This window comes from Miniopterus natalensis, chromosome 2 (assembly GCF_054644295.1).
Source record: "Miniopterus natalensis isolate mMinNat1 chromosome 2, mMinNat1.hap1, whole genome shotgun sequence".
NCBI classification, from domain to species: Eukaryota; Metazoa; Chordata; class Mammalia; order Chiroptera; family Miniopteridae; genus Miniopterus; species Miniopterus natalensis.
The window spans coordinates 100,247,713-100,264,558 of NC_142082.1; the positions used below are offsets into that span (position 1 = coordinate 100,247,713).

Below are 16,846 nucleotides of genomic sequence, written 5' to 3' on the forward strand. Positions count from 1 at the left end.
CCTGTGAGGTCAGGAATAAGACAAGAATGCCCATCCTCACCACTTTTATTCAATATAGTATTGGAAATCCTATCCATAGCAATTAGTCAAGAAAAAGAAATAAAATTAGAAAAGAAAAAGTAAAACTGTCACTATTTGCATATGATATGATACTATATCTAGAAAACCTTAAAGACTCCACCAAAGAAGTGTTAGAATAAACAAACTCAGTAAATTTGCAGAATACAAAATCAATATACAAAAATCTGTTGCACTTCTACATATGAATAATGAACTAGGAGAAAGAGAAATTAAGAAAACAATCGTATTTACAACTGCATCAAAAAAATAAAATACCTTGGAATAAATTTAACTGAGAAGGCAAAAGACCTGTATACCAAAAACTATAAGACACTGATAAAAGAAATTGAAGAAAACACAAGTAAATGGAAAGACAGCCTGTGTTCAAGAATTGGAATAATTAATATTGTTAAATGCCCATACTATCCAAAGCAATCTATATATTCAATGCAATCCCTATCAAAATTCCAATGTCAATTTTCACAAAAATAAAAAATACCTAAAATTTCTATGGAACCACAAAAGACCCTGAATAGCCAAAGAAATCTTGAGAGAGAAGAACAAGGCTAGAGGCATCTCACTCACTGGTTTCAAACTATATTATAAAACTACAGTGATCAAAACAGCATGGTTTGGACATAAAAACAGACACAAAGATCAATGGAACAGAATAGAGAGCCCAGAAATAAACCCCACAAATATTTAGTCAATTAATTTACAACAAAGGAGCCAAGAGTATAACATGGGGCAAGAATAGTCTCTTCAATAAATTAAACTGGACAGCCACATGCAAAAGAATGAACCTGGACCACTATCTTATAACATGCAAAAAACCCCAAAAACTCAAAATGGATTAAGGACTTGAACATAAGACCTGAAACCATAAAACTTTAGACAAAAACATAGGCAGTAATCTCCTTGACATCAGTCTCAGTGATGATTTTTTTTTTATTTGACACCAATACCAAAAGCAAAAATTAACAAGTGGTATTGTATCACACTAAAAAGCTGCATAGCAAAGAAAATCACCAACAAAATGAAAAGGCAACCTATGGAATGGGAGAAAATACTTGCAAATCATATATCAGATAAGAGATTATTATCCAAAATTTATAAAGAACTCATACAATTCAATAACAAAACAAAACAAAAAAACTATCCAATTTAAAAATGGTCAGAAAAGCTGAATTTTTACAAAGACAGACAGATGGCCAACAGATAATGAAAATGTGCTCACTACTACTAACCATCAGGAAAATACAAATCCACAATGAAATATCACCTCACACCAGAGAATAGCTATCATCAAAAAGACAAGAACTATCAAGTGTTGACAAGGAACTGGAGAAAAGGAAACCCTTGTGCACTGTTGGTGGGAACGTAAATTGGTGCACCCGCCACAGAAAACTGTATGGAGGTTTCTCAAAAAATTAAAAATAAAACTACAATATGATCCAGTAATTCCATTTCTGAATATTTCTCCCCCAAAATGAATACACTAACTCAAAAAGATAACACACACACCCAAGTTCCCTGCAGCTTTACTTACAATAGCCAAGATATGGAAGCAACCTCAGCGACCATCAATGAATTAATGGTTAAAGAAAATGTGATGTGTGTGTATATATATATATACAGTGTCCCAAAAAATGTACACACTTTAACAGCTGAGAGTTCGATTTTGAAAATAAAATGTATTTTAATAAACACTACCTTTATAATTATTCAAAGTGTGTATATACATTTTTTTGGATACCATATATATGTGTGTCCCAGAAATACAATGGAATTATACAATGAATTATTATTCAGCCACAAAAAAAGAAAGAAATCTTGCCATTTATGTCAGCGTGGATGGGCCTTGAGGGTATTATGCTAAGCGAAGTAAGTCAGAGAAAGGAAAACACTGTATGATTTCACTTGGGAGTAGACTCTAAAACAACAAGAGTTGCCTGGCCAGGCGTGGCTCAGCGGTGGAGCGTCGACCTAGGATCCAGGCCATCGGGGTTCGATTCCCGGTCAGGGCACATGCCTGGGTTGCGGGCTGGGCAGCTGGTCAATGACTCATCATTGATGTTTCTATCTCTCTCTCGCTCCCTCTCCTTTCCTCTCTCTGAAATCAGTAAAAATATATTTTAAAAAATAAATAAAACAATAAGAGTTCATAGGTAAGAGAATAGATAGGTGGTTGCCAGAGGTAGGTGAAATGGGTGAAGGAGGTTAAAAGGTACAAACTTCCAGTTATAAAATAAATAAGTCCTGGAAGTGTAATACACAGCATGGTGACTACAGTTTATAGTACTATATTGTATATTTGAAAGTTGTTAAAAGAATAGGATCTTAAAAGTTCTCATCACAAGCACAAATTTGTAACTATATATGGTGATAACTGTTAACTTATTGTGGTGATAATTTCACAATACATACAAATATTGAATCATGTTGTACACCTAAAATTAATATATTATATGTTAATTATATATCTCAGTTTTTAAAAATTGGCCACAGTAAGTAGAATCATACAAGTCTGGAAGCTGCAGAGGATGTTCAGGAAACAGCGTGGGGGAGACCCTGGCCACAGCGTGGTAGAAAGGGTTAGGGCATAAAAGGAAGCTTCCCAGGGGGAAATAACACCTGAGCTGCTCTTAAAGGAGCAGTAGGAATTAGCCAGACCAAACAGAGTATGCAGGTGGGAAACGGGAGGGTACAACCTAGAGATGAGGTTTTGTTGTCATTTTTATTTATTTTATATTCTCCTTTCAGACCACTACACCTATTTATTATATTTTTGTTCACTTAAGAACTGATCACTGGCAAAACTCCTTCATATTATTTTTTAAAGATATGTCCCAGTTCCAACAGTCTGAGTCTACTTTTCTTGTATGTGCATGTGAAGTTTTTTTAATAGGTAATACACTGTACGATATAAAATTTGAAAGATAAAAGTATACAGAAAAGCAAGTTCACCTGACACCCAGTTCCCTTTCACAGAAGAAACCACAGGTACTAGTTGTCCAAGTCTTCTTCAAATAAACATTTCTGGCTCTTAATGAAAATGTTGGCTGTATGCAACTTTTGCATCTGAAAAGACGCTGGATGCTTCCTGGCTTCAAGTGCTCACAGGATTTATAAACATTAATTAGTACCAGCAAAGTGTATCCCAGGTGCCCTACGACAAATCTCCTGCAGCTTCTTTCCATGGAAAAGATTAACATTAGACAAGCAAGGCAAGCTGGAGCTGGTGCAGAGGAAAAGCTGACACGCTGTAAAATGAAAAAGAGAAGCCACCCGGAGACACGGTGGCTTTCTTCAGTTTTCTAAAGGACTCTAATGGAAAAGAGACATTAGAGTTGGTCCCCATGTTGTCAAAGGGGAAACCAGAACTGATGGGAGGAAGCTCTGGGGTCCCATGAAGGTGGCCTGTTCTGTCAGAGCTGCCTAAGGAATGGAAAGTACTAAGCACAAAAACGGTATAAGACTAAATGACAAGATCAATGGTTCTTAAAGCAAAATACATATCCTGTAAGTAGAATGCCATCTAATTTTAGCTGGCATAAGAGTGAGTTTTTAAATGGTTAAGTAGTTTCATGTTTATTAGAAAAATACATAGCTAATAACAATAGTTAGCATTTTGTGAGCACTACACTACTGTAACCGTTTTACATCCTTTCTCTTCATTTAATCCTCACAAAAACCCTATGAGACAGATACTCCGATTATCCCCATCTTGCACTTGGAGAAACAGAGACACAGAGAGATGGAGGTTACTGTTCTAGTTAGAGGTGGAGCTAGGATTTGAACCTACACAGTCTGGCTCCAGAGTCCAAGCCGCAACTTTATGAAATCCAGACATTATTCTTAGGACAAAGCTAAACCCAACATATGATCTTATCTAGAAAAAAAATATTAAGTAAGAGTGAGGGTAGTGCTCAGATATGGCGAAAATCATGAATATAGCACTGGAATCACTATGCTTGAAATATACCTGTCTAGATGTTTTAATAAGTTCCCTTCCAAGCCATCTTCTAGGATTATGCTAGATAACCACCAAGAGCTCCTATAATTGAGGCCATTCTGTAGTTACAAAGTAAAAATCATTAGAAATGAAGCTACATAGCCAAAACAAAGGATGTTTAAGGGACAATACTATGCTTTATAGTGTCATAAAAAGCTGCTACATTGCATAGAAACTTGCCCGCTAAGTACTCCAAAACAGGTGCTGGAATGCAGGTGTGGACAAATATAGCCAAGACCCTAATTAAGTATCGCTGGAGAACCCCTGGCACCCTGCATCCCCTCTCTGAACCTCCCCACCCCCACTACAATGGACTGTATATGCCTTTCACACTCAAACACCACATAAGAGCAAGGAACACAAACATACACGAAAGGAGGAACTTCAGTGAGGTCATGCCAAGTTTCTATTTGCTATTCCTTGGGGCTCTTATCCTTATTGCTACTGGTTGTTTATTATGCAAACACTTAGAATCACAAGTTAGAGCATCTTAGAGTATAATGTTTTCCCCATGTCTCCTCAGCAACAGCTACCCTCCCTCCAAGAGAAAAAAATCCCTCACCCCTTCTTTTAAAATGCAAATCCCAGCATGGAGCATAAAGTACTGTTCCATGTTTAATAATTGTTTATAATAAATACTGTACATAAACTGAGGGAAAGCATGGGAGTCTCAAGCACAAAAGACACCAGTGCTCAGTGTGCACGTCAGATGCCCTACAATAGAGTAATGATCTAATAAGTAGGCAGCTCACCCAAATCTGTGATGACTTTGCTATAATTAGGAAGTCAGAAATAATGAGCATGTACCTGCAAGCCTGATGCTGGCACTGAAGAGAAAATGCTACTGTGCGAATGAGCTGAAGTACGCTGGGGTAGGCAAGGCATATCTCAATTCAATCATCCTTGCAAGTCAAGTGAACCCCTAAACGCTGCTGACTCTTCCCCCCTGAGTGGAATGCCACCAACTGAGATGCTTCCTTTCTGTTCTGAAGCTGCCACACAGAATGGGAAGCATGTGAAGAGCCTTCCCTCCTGGGAAGCATCGAGAACAAGGGAACAAGGAGCTTGTCACCTCCATCATCACAAAGAATTAAAAAGAAATGAAAATAAATGGATTATATGCAGCACCCTCAGTAAATGCCAATTACTTCCAAGTACATTCTTGGTTATCCAACTTCACTATCAATTACATTATTTTCTTGGGGAGGGGGTGAATTAGCATACAATTTATTTCTTTTTCTTTAATTAATCTTTCCAAACAATGTAGTTTGTGCCTTACCCTTTGCCCTAGACATCGACAATGCAATTTTAAATGTAAAGGGTGAAACCCAAACGTTGACTGAATATCTCAAGGGGCCAATTTTCTCTAGAATGGCCAGCACCCCCAATTCAGATGCCAAGGGGAAAACCAGAGGTGGGTTTTCTTCACGTGATACATTCTCATTCTGTATTAGACACACGGTTCTTCCCTTTCTCTCTACTTTCATTATCCCATTTAAAGCATTTTCATCAGTATTTCAATATTCATTTTAATCTGCTCATAAAAGTTATTTACTAAAAGTCCCACATGCCATGCAAGGTACCAGGGGAAAAAGGTCTAGAAGGACTCAATCCATCAAGAACACAGACAAATATACAATGGTCAATAGTACAAATCAATAATGTTAATAGAGCCATGGATAGTGTTTTATAGGATCGTGGGATTAATTCCTCTGCCACAGAAGACAGGGGTAGGGGGGTAAATGGGTAGAAAAGGTTTTGCAAAAGAGTAACATCTCAGTTGTGTTTTGATAGGAAAGAGGTAGAAACAGTGTTTGGGACAAAGAGAAAGGCGTGAAGAAAAGCAGAGCCCAAGTTAAATGTCTGGTATTTACTTGAGAAAAGGCAATTGAAAATATACTTCATAGAGTTTGGGACATGCTAAGTGTATCATGTCTTTAGGACATGCAGGTGGAGAAGCCTGGTGAGGAGGAAGTCTGGATGTCATGGAGGAGGTGAGAGGCAGAAATAGCTGCCCAGATGACAGCTGAGGTTAAAAAAAGATGAGATTCCCAGAGAGAAGAGGTCCGAGCTCAGACTTCGGAGGACCCTCCCTCACAGCTCAGCAGTCGCACCCACCTTTGTTTTCTTCCTGGGCCCACTCCCATCACAGGGCCTGACCCATGGCCCTTGGGCCTGAGTGCTCCTCCCCCTTCCTATTCCCCAAAGTGACACAGGCTTCAGGCCCCAGCTGAAAAGCTGCTTCCTCAGGGGGCCCACCTTGAACTCCCTTTCTCTGTGCTCTGAAGTTTTCCTTCACAGGCATAAGAAAACCGAAATTACGCAGTGGAGTGGGTAACTTATTTAATGCCTGTTCCCCAAGAGACCGCCTGCCTTGTCCTCCAGGTCCAACACGAGGTCTGCCACGAAGCACTCTCAATAAATACTTCCTGAATAAATGAGGAAGGTGCTGTCATCAGAGAGACTGGAGGTGAATCAGAAATTAGTAGCATCCAGGGGTCAAAAGGCACAAATGTACCGAGAAAACTGTAGTCAATAATGAGGAAGCTGCCCAGAGAAGAAGCACAATTAAAACACCAAAGAGGCCTATGTCTGAAAGCCCTAATGGGGATGATTAAACTTCTAAGGAAGTAATTCAACCAGGTCAACTACATAAATCAAGCCCCTTTGATTATGGCTCATCTACAAAATGAAGGCCAAACTCCTTAGCAGGCCCCAGAGCCCCCTGCAACCTTAACAACTCTGTTCTCCATCTCAAACCCTCATGCTGGCCATCATGGCTTAATCCCTGTTGCTGGGCATCCTGACTTTTGTGCCTTCCCAGACCTCTAACCTGCCAACCCTACAAACACTTCAGAGTCAAGGGAAAATGCTCGTTTCCCACCCAGTCACCCTAACCCTAAACCACTCCAGCCCATAGTGACATTCATCTGAGTTCCCAAGCAGCTTTGGTCCATATCACTTATAAACTTCCCATACTTTTTAAATTGTGTGCAGTTTATTCTCCCTTAATTTATCAGCAAGTTCTTGAGAGGAATAACCACATCATATACTTACTTCTGCCTGCTCAAAGGTGCTGCAGAACTGATTTGCACACAGGCAACACTCACCTCCCTGGGGAATTCTCATATCCAAATCCAAGCTCCTGTTTTGCCCCTCCCATGCTCTGCCCGGCTCAGCCAATGGCATCTACCATCTGCTTAGGCCAAAAACTTCAAGCCCTTCTCAGTCTCTTGATCTCTCATGCCTCATATCTAATCCATTAGTAAGTCCTGTAGACCCAACCAGAAAAACAGAACCAGAATCCAACCACTTCTCACCACCTCCACAACCACCAATCTGATTCAAGCCTCCGTGGTCTCCTGCCTACTTTTACTACAACCACCACCTAACTGGTATCCCTGCTTCCTGCCTGAGTTTCCTGCAGCCTCTCTTCTCCACAAAGCCCCAGAAATGATCCTTTTGACATTAAGTTGAACGGTAACACCTCTGCTCAAAACCCTCCAACCTCATCCCACCTCCCACGGTAAAGCAAAAGTGCTAACAATGGCCTCCAAGGCCCTTTCTAAGTGGCCCCTATATTCCTCTGATGTCATCCCAACCACCCCACCCAGTCACTGTGCTCTATACGCACCTGACTCTCTGTGTTCCGTTCCCATTTCAGGGCTGTTAGACTTGCCATTCCCTCTGTCTGGAATGCCCTTCCCAAGTAGCTCTGCAAGACTTACTCCTCACCACCTTCAGGTGGCCCTGCGAGGCTCTCCCTAATGACCTTGTTCAAAATATCAACCGCCCCAACACATGCTATCACTCTTCCCTTCTAATCCCTGCCACTATCTAACATACATATACAGGGTGTCCCAAAAACATGTATACACACTGCAACCACTGATAGCTCAATTTTGAAACTGAAATGTAATTTAATAAACACTGCCTTTGTAATTATTCAAAGTGTATGTATACATTCTTTAGGAACATCATATATTTTACTTATTTTCTTTGATTTTAGTCTGGTTTGCCCACTGCTATATTCCCAGGTCCAAAATATTTCCTGGAAGCAATTAAGGACTCAATAAATATTTATTGAATGTAAATTAATCAATAGATATTAATCTACTCTATGAATAATATTTAATATTCATTTAAGACTGATCCGTGTGTGTGTGCTATAAACATTTCCTGCTTATAAACCAGGCTGTTCAGAGCCAAAGATGCATAAAGGAGATAAAGACCAACATACACCTAAATTTCACCCAAAACCTGCCCCCCAGCTGCACACTTCGCTGCCTCTCCCAAACAAGTCTGGATCTTGGTTCAGGGACTCATCAGCCCTCTGTCCTTGGGGAAGACCCTGAATGTTTCTGGGTTTCAATTTCCTCTTCTGGAAAACACTTAACCCTCCTACAAAGGGCAAAAGTAGGGCAATAAAAAATCAGTATAAAAGTATCTACAGTAGCAGTTCAATAAATGCTGACAGTCAATGTCAGTTCCTTTTCTCCCTCTTTATCCACAAAGTGAACACTACTAATGCTCACCTCCTTGTTGGCCTCCTGGCATAATTTGGTTGCCAAGAACACTTTCAATCTAGTTGAACATGGAAGTCTGTATTCTTGCCAAATTTTCTTACTAATATTTACTAGATGTTGTATTTAAAAAATACAATCACTGCAAAGCAAGATGAAAAGCAAACTATGAATGATGCTTTTCTTAAAACACCCAAGTCAAATCTGCTAAGATAAAACCTGGTATACAGAAATTCATTCATTCAGTCATTTGAAAAATATAATTTCCTGAAATCAACCCAGGTAGTAATGATAAATTTCGGTATAGTCATTTGGAATGGGCAAAATAGCAAAAGGTGCAAACGGAAAAGTCTGCTAAATCTTAGAATTTTAATTCCTATATATATGTAGGTGAAAAAAAATCTAACAAAATGGCAGTCTTCCAATGATTACAGATAGTTTTGTCTATTTCCTGTACACCAGGAAAATCTGTGGCTTGTCTTTAAAATATATATTTTTTTTTTATTTTTCAATAATTATAGATTCACAGGAAGTAGCACACACACACACACAAAAAATATATATATATATAGGGAAGCCCCATGGATTCTCACCCAGTTTCCCTCAAAAGAACACCTTGCTTAAGTTAACTACAGCAAAAAATCAAACCAGAAAATTGACACTGGTAAAATCTACAGATTTTATTCAGATTTAACCAGTTTTAAATACTCATTTCTGTGTGTGTGTGTGTGTGTGGCTCTATGTATTTTTATTATGGTAAAATACACATAAAAAATTTTACCATCTTAACCAATTTTAAGTATACAGCTCAGTGGCATCAATACCTTCACACTGTTGTGCAACCATCACCACCATCCATCCACAGAACTCTTCTCACTTTGCAAAACTGAAACTTTGTCCCCATGAAACTCTAACACCCCATTCTCTCATACCCTTCTTCCCAGCCCTAGAAACCACCATTCTCTATGAATTTGATGCCTCTAGATATCTCATATAAGTGGAATCATAAGTATTTGTCCTTTTATGTCTGGCTTATTTTACTTAGCACAATGTCCTCCTCAAGGCTCCTCTATGTTGTAGCACGTGTCAGAATGTCCTGCCTTTTGCCCAGCTGGCGTGGCTCAGTGACTGAGCATCAACATATGATTCAGGAGATAGAGGGTCCATTCCCACTCAGGGCACATGCCCGGGTTGTGGGCTCGATCCTCAGCAGGGGACGCGCAGGAGGCAGCTGATCAATGACTCTCTCTTATCATTGATGTTTCTATCTCTCTCTCTCTCCCTCTCCCTCTCCCGTCCTCTCTGAAATCAGTAAAAACATATTTTTAAAAAATAATAATTTCCTTCCTTTTTTAAGGCTGAATAATATTCTACTGCATGCACATACCACATTTTGTTCATCCATCCACCCATCAATGAAAATTTGAGTTGTTTCTACCGTGGCCTACTGTGAATAATGCTGCTATGAACATGGATGTACAAGTATCTGAGTCTCTGATTTCAATTCTTTTGGCTATACACCAGAAGTGAGATTGCCGGATCCTATGGTAATTCTATTTTTAATTTTTTAAGAAATCTCTATGCTGTTTTTCATAAAGGCAGTACTAATTTGCATTCCTACCAGCAATGTACAAGGTTCCAATTCTTCCACATGCTCACCAACACGTTACTTCCTGTTTATTTTTTAAATAATAGCCATCCTAATGGGTATGAAGTCCTAATGGGTGGTTTTGATTTGCTTCCCCAAATGATTCATAATGGTGAGCATCAGTGCAATGCAATTTTATAACATTTTTGATTCACGTAATAGTTGCCACACTCAAGATACAAAACTGCTCCATCACCACAGGGCCCCTTCATGCTACCCTCGAAGCCACACCTTCTCCAGTCTGAACCCCAGGCAACCACTAATCTGTTCCACATCTCCATACTTTGGTTATTTTAAGAATATCCTATTGCCCGGCCGGGCGTGGCTCAGCGGTTGAGCGTCGACCTAGGATCCAGGGTTCGATTCCCGGTCAGGGCACATGCCCGGGTTGTGGGCTTGATCAATGACTCTCTCATCACTGATGTTTCTATCTCCTCTCTCCCTCTCCTTTCTTCTCTCTGAAATCAATAAAGATATATTTTAAAAAAAAAAAAGAATATCCTATTAATAGAACATTCCACCTAGGAATATCCATCTAAGTTGTATGCATCATTTGTTCCTTTTGACTGCTGCACAGTCCTCCATAGTATGGCTATACCACAGCTGTTTAATCATCCGCCCAGTAAAACACATACAAGTAGTTTTCACTTTTTTGTGATTCTAAATAAAGCTGCTATGAACATTTGTATACAGGTTTATGTGTGAACATAAGTTTTCATTTCTCTGAGATAAATGCCCAATAGTGCAATTGCTAGATCGTGTGGTAAAGACATGTTTAGTTTAGGAAAACTGCCCCAGTGAATTCTAGAGTGGCTGTACCATTTGACATTCCCACCAACAATATGTCTAGTTTCTCTGCATTTTCAGAAATGGTATTGTCACTATTTTTATTTTAGCCATTCTGATAGGTGTGTAGTGATATCTCATTATGTTTTTTGTAATTGATTTTAGAGAGAGGAAGGAAGAGAGAGAGAAACATCCATTGGTTCCCTCCCAAACCTGCCCTGATCAGGAATTAAGCCCTCAACCCAGCTATGTGCCCTGTCCAGGAAGCAAACCCACCACCTTCTGGCGCACTGGACGGCACTTCTACCAACTGAGCCACACTGGCCAGGCCTCATTATGGTTTTAATGTGCATTTTCCTGACGGTTAATGATTTGAACATCTTTTCATGTGCTCATTTGCCATCTGTATCTCCTCTGCAGTGAAATGTCTGTGAAGTCTGTTCACGTCTTTGTCCTTTGCCCATTTTCAAAGTGAACTGTTTTATTACTGTTGCATTTGAGATTTCTTTATATATTCTAGATATTGTCCATTTTAAGATATATGGTTTAGAAATATTTTCTCCCAATCTGTAGCTTCTCTCTTCATCTTCTTAAGAGGACCTTTTGCAGAGCAAAATTTTTAAATTGTGACTGTCTCTTCATTTCTTATGGTGTCTTCAAAAGCAGAAGTTTTTAATTTTAGTGAAGTCTAATTTAGTAATGTTTTCTTTTATGGATAATGCTTTGGATGTGATATCTAAGAACTCTTTTCTAATACAAAGTCACACACACAAAAACTAACTTCAGGAATTTTAGTTTTAACTCTTGCATTTAGGTCCATGATTCACTTTGAAATCATTTTTGTATTTGGTGTGAAGAGTCTAAGTTCACTGTTCTGCATATGGGTAGCCAATTGTGCCAGTAACATTTGCTGAAAAGATTATCCTTTCTGCATTGAAATACTTTGGTATCTTTGTCAAAATAAATTACATAAATGTGTGCATTTATCACTGGACTTTTTATTCTGTCTAATTGATCTTTATGTCTACCCTTAAGCCATTGCCAAATTTGGTAGTGTAATCATTAAACTATATTCTTTTTCAAAATTGTCTTGGTTATTATAGGTCTCCACTTCCACAGCAATGGCTGTAATTTTTACAGCCATGGCTTTATTAAAAATATTTAATTATAAAAACAAGTATGGAACTATAGTCTATTCCAGAACTCCACCGTTGGTAAGATTTCTCTCAACAACAGACCATACTGTACTGTCAACCACGAAATCAAAGTGTCATCATTCTCTCCATCAACTATCCACCTTATCTTTTCAAGTAACATAAATATTGAAAGTTACTAAAAATAACCCCAACTATAAGAAAAGGAAAGAATCTCTACACAGAAAAGAACAAAATTTGGAGTAAAACACTCAAAATAATATCTGTGATTACAGTTGAGTAGGATAATTTATGGTAACTAGTTTTTCCTTTCATTTTATTTTCCAAAATATGCACGTTACATTAAAATTTATTTTTCCTATTATGAAAAACATAGATCTTCAATACTTAATTCTTCTTTTCTTCTGACTTTTGCTTTTTGGTAGATAAATAGTGTTATCATGTAAGTTGTTAGTATGAGTACCTCAGAGTTTTTACCTGATTTCCGGACTTTGCTTTTCCAATTTACAAAACCCAAGATAGAACAAAATTTATTAATGCTTTACTTTATTCATTTATTGCTATGTTTCATATATATTCAGGAATCCAAGTTGTTAGATTTATTCTGATCTTAATAAAATACATTTTATTCTCTCTCATTACCCTAAAGTAATATGCAAATAAGCAGCAATAATGAACAGACAGAAGGGAAATGAGATTTCAATTTCACCAACAGTAAATGAGTTTTTCCCCCATATTTTTCAGAGTTGGTGTGAGTTGAGCACAATCAACATTTTCCTTAAATCATATTATTAACCAAAATGTGAACAAAAAGATCAAATATTGATGAAATGAAGTTTCAGAAAATGTGCCTAAATGTTTAATGAAGTGATGAATGGAGCCTTTCAGTAGCTGAATCTGTCTTCTTTTAATATATCGAATTCTTTCTGGCTTCAATTCTTTGCCTCACCCCCATGATCCATCACTTCAGATATTATTAGTACAAATACCTTCAACTTCTTGCCCTTTTGTCTCCCAACTTGAATCAATTCATCTACCTCTGTCTGCTCTGTTCTCTCATGTGTTGTTGAGCACTGACCCTGAAAACCACATAACCACACCAATGGTGCTAGGATACATCCCTAGTGTCAATGTCAACTGGACACTCAATACTGAAAAGAAAGTCTTTCTCCTCACTTTGGAGAGTTCTCTTTTCACTCCCATCAATTTTCAACCTCTGCTAGATCATCAAGGGACTCTACTATTCAATGAAGGTCATTTTACACTCTCTCTTAAAGCACACTAAGCAGTCTACCTTGTTCAGGAGAAATTCAGTCTCTCAAATTTGCAGCAATGTTTCAAGAATGTATTCAAACAAGGGGAGCCCCCAGGTGAAGTTTTTAACACCAATATTTTTGTAGCACTGGTGCATGAAATAATGGGCCAGGAGTAAATGGTATCACATAGACCCTACCTTCAAGCTCTAAAATTTGAACTTCCTAGTTGGGATTAACAACATAGAGGAACATGACAGTGGGCTAAGAAAAGAAGGTCTTAAATAATAATTAAACTTTATTTCCACTGGCTCTAGAAACTAATATTTTTTAAGCCACAAAGCTCAATGTTTGAAAGTATTCTGGGTCATTAGCCTAAAGCCTACCAAATTTGATCCTCATATACATCAATTAAAATCCTTTAGAGCCACGAAGCATGCACCCTAATCCACCAGCCATTACTCAAATGATCAAGTGCAAACCTTGCACATTTGGGGATGTGATGAAACAGAAAAGCCAGCACCTCTGAGACCTGTGCTGCCTACAGACCGAAAAGAACCATGGCCAAGAATCAGAATCCGTTATCTGGATGCTAAATTTACTTTAAGCAAACCAATAACAGCCCCAGCAATATAAGAATTTGATTATAGTTTGTAACATCAAGAGATAAAATATACATATACCCATATTATTACAGATCAGTGGGAAGCTTCTGAGTATCTTCTTAGTGATTCATTTACCAAAGCATCATCATCACTACGTTGGTTACAGGATTTATAGTAATCTCACACTAATTCACTTCTCTTCACTGAACAAGTGTCGACAAGTGATGTGAGATTTTATGGTTCCTACAACATGCCATTATTATAACATGACATTTTCTGTTAGACTTCCACTGGCTTACAAGTTATAAATAATGGATCAGATTTATTTTCATGGTTTTACTAAAAATGAGCCCTCAGACATAAATATGCTAGCCAGGTGTCTAAATATATATCTACCACATTGTTTTAATCATAAATTATTTTTAATAATTCCATTAATTGTGAAATAGCAACAGTCTATTTAAATAAGTATTTTTTAATAGCACAATGATAATAAGCAATGTATAAACATTTACCTCCCAGGAAACAAAAATTATCATAGAATTTGGGAAAGAAAACCAGAAATAAAAGAGCAAATTAATTTAATAAGTATTTACTGACAACCTATTACATGCCAGGCATTGTTCCCAGGCATGGGGAACACAACAAGGAGTGTATGGGATACTGTTTTGGTTGTCCTCCCAGCATGTATTTCCTGTTTCTTAAGAAAACCTTGATTTTTTTCAGATGTTCACCTCTCCTTCAGTGCATTCCCCCAGAAGCTGGCCCTACCCCTAGTTCCATAGGTAGGCCTGACTGATCCAAGGGAAATTCCACTCCCATCACCAGGGAATAGGATCAGGAATGGGGCTGTGACTCAACCTGGGCCAAAGACCCACAAAGACAGCTTTTCCTGGGGCCTTTGGAAATAATCTTCCTCGATCTTCAGGGACCTCCAGAAAGTAGCTCTCTTCCTCTAGACAGTGTGTTGAGATAAGAGGCCTGGAAGAGCTGTGGCCATCTTTAGAATGGCCTGAGGACATGGGGGAATGTACAGCCAAGAGGCTCACATGGAAATGGATCTGGAACCTCTAGGCCAGAGGTGGGGAACCTTTTTTCTGCCAAGGGCCATTTGGGTATTTATAACATCATTTGTGGGCCATACAAAATTATCAACTTAAAAATTAGCTATGAAAAAAGCTCCTAGATTTATTGAATTTTGAGTCCCGCCTGTGGTTGCCTTGTCAGGGCCAGACCAAATGATTTTGTGGGCCACATAGGGCTATCGGGCCAGACATTCCCCACCGCAGGTCTAGACGATGTCATGCTGAATTCTAGCCTACCTCTCAGCTTCCATATCTATGGGTGCTAGTAAATCTCACTATTTAGGCAATCTTAACAGGACGTGCTGCGCAAGTGTCTACAGGCAACTCTTCATGGACAGACACAGTCTCTTTGCTCACATTTATAATCTGGTGGACGGGGTCACAGACTGATTCATTGTTGAAAATTGGGCTCCTTAATTGTGAAGGAAGGCAGAGATGGGGAGAAAGTTAGAAGGGCTAAACCCTCCTCAGAGAGTCTTGTTTCAGCTGTTAGGTGAACCACTTAAATAACAACATCTCAGAGTAACAGTGTGCAGGTGGGGGTAGGAATTTGGTCCTTTCTGGTATTCTGCCACTCATCCAACGCTCATCAATTTTTAAATTTAAAAACATTTTAAACAGGTTTTAGTAGGCAAAACAAGCAATGAATAAAACAAATTCAGAATATAAATAGCAAACCTATGAAATAATCACTTAATTGCTGTAAATCCCTTAATAAAAATAATTCTAACTTACTGATACATTCTTAACATCAATGAAGAAAAAAACCTTTTTTTTTTCCTTTTAAAAATAGTTTTATCATTCTTACTAATCTCAAGTTATCAAAATGATCACTAATATTCTTGAGTGACACCAAGTGCTCAATTATAGAATTTACCTGAAAGATTTTCTCCCTGGGAAGAAGCTAAATCCACATCAGTCCAATAGCATATAGTCAGCCTTCTGTATCTGCAGGTTCTGCATCCAGGGATTCAACCGATCACTGATGGAAAATATTCCAAAAAACAGTTATGTTATTGCTGATGGGTACCATGAAATTAGGCCCATGATGGCTGTGTCTGTACTGAACTTGTACAGGCGGTTTTTCTTATCATTATTCCCTAAACAGTACAACAACTATTTACAAAGCATTTACATTGTGTTAGGTATTATAACTAGTCCAGAGATGATTTAAAGTGTACCGGAGGATTGCATAGGTTCTACGCAAATACTACACCTTTTTATATGAGATTTGAGCATCTACAGATTTGCAATTCACAGAATTCTTAACCAATTCCCTGAGGATGCTGAGAGATGGCTACTTTTACTTGTGGGTCTTTTTCTTCCACAATAGCACAGACTAAGTAAATCTTTTAAAAATTAAACATTAACATGAATACAGAACACTCAGCATGTAGGCTTATTACAGCAGCAGCGTAAAGGCATACCCAAGAAAACAAAACAACAGAAAACAAAAAATATATTTAACCTAAGTTTGTAGTTTCTCTAACCAGGAGCAGATAACCCCTACTGGATTCATTTACTCATCCATTTAATACATTTTTACTGAGTATTATATGCCAGGTACGGTGGGGTCCATTGGACCCTTCCTTCGTAAAACATTGTTGAGGCAGAGACAACAAATAGCCTCATGGTAGGAACAAAACAATAGTTTAGGAGGTTCAACTTATCTCAGGATAATTGATACCAATCATGGCCCTTTGGAATGAATCCACTT

General features: G+C 38.3%; 1 long non-coding RNA gene across 1 annotated transcript in view; it reads right to left on the minus strand.

The window, feature by feature from the left end:
- Positions 1–16,846, minus strand: part of LOC148093761 (uncharacterized) — a 160,899-nt gene that overhangs the window by 89,186 nt on the left and 54,867 nt on the right. Inside the window, exon 2 of the long non-coding RNA XR_015713993.1 lies at positions 16,007–16,111. This is a non-coding gene — a long non-coding RNA (uncharacterized LOC148093761). The remainder of the gene's footprint in view (positions 1–16,006; positions 16,112–16,846) is intronic.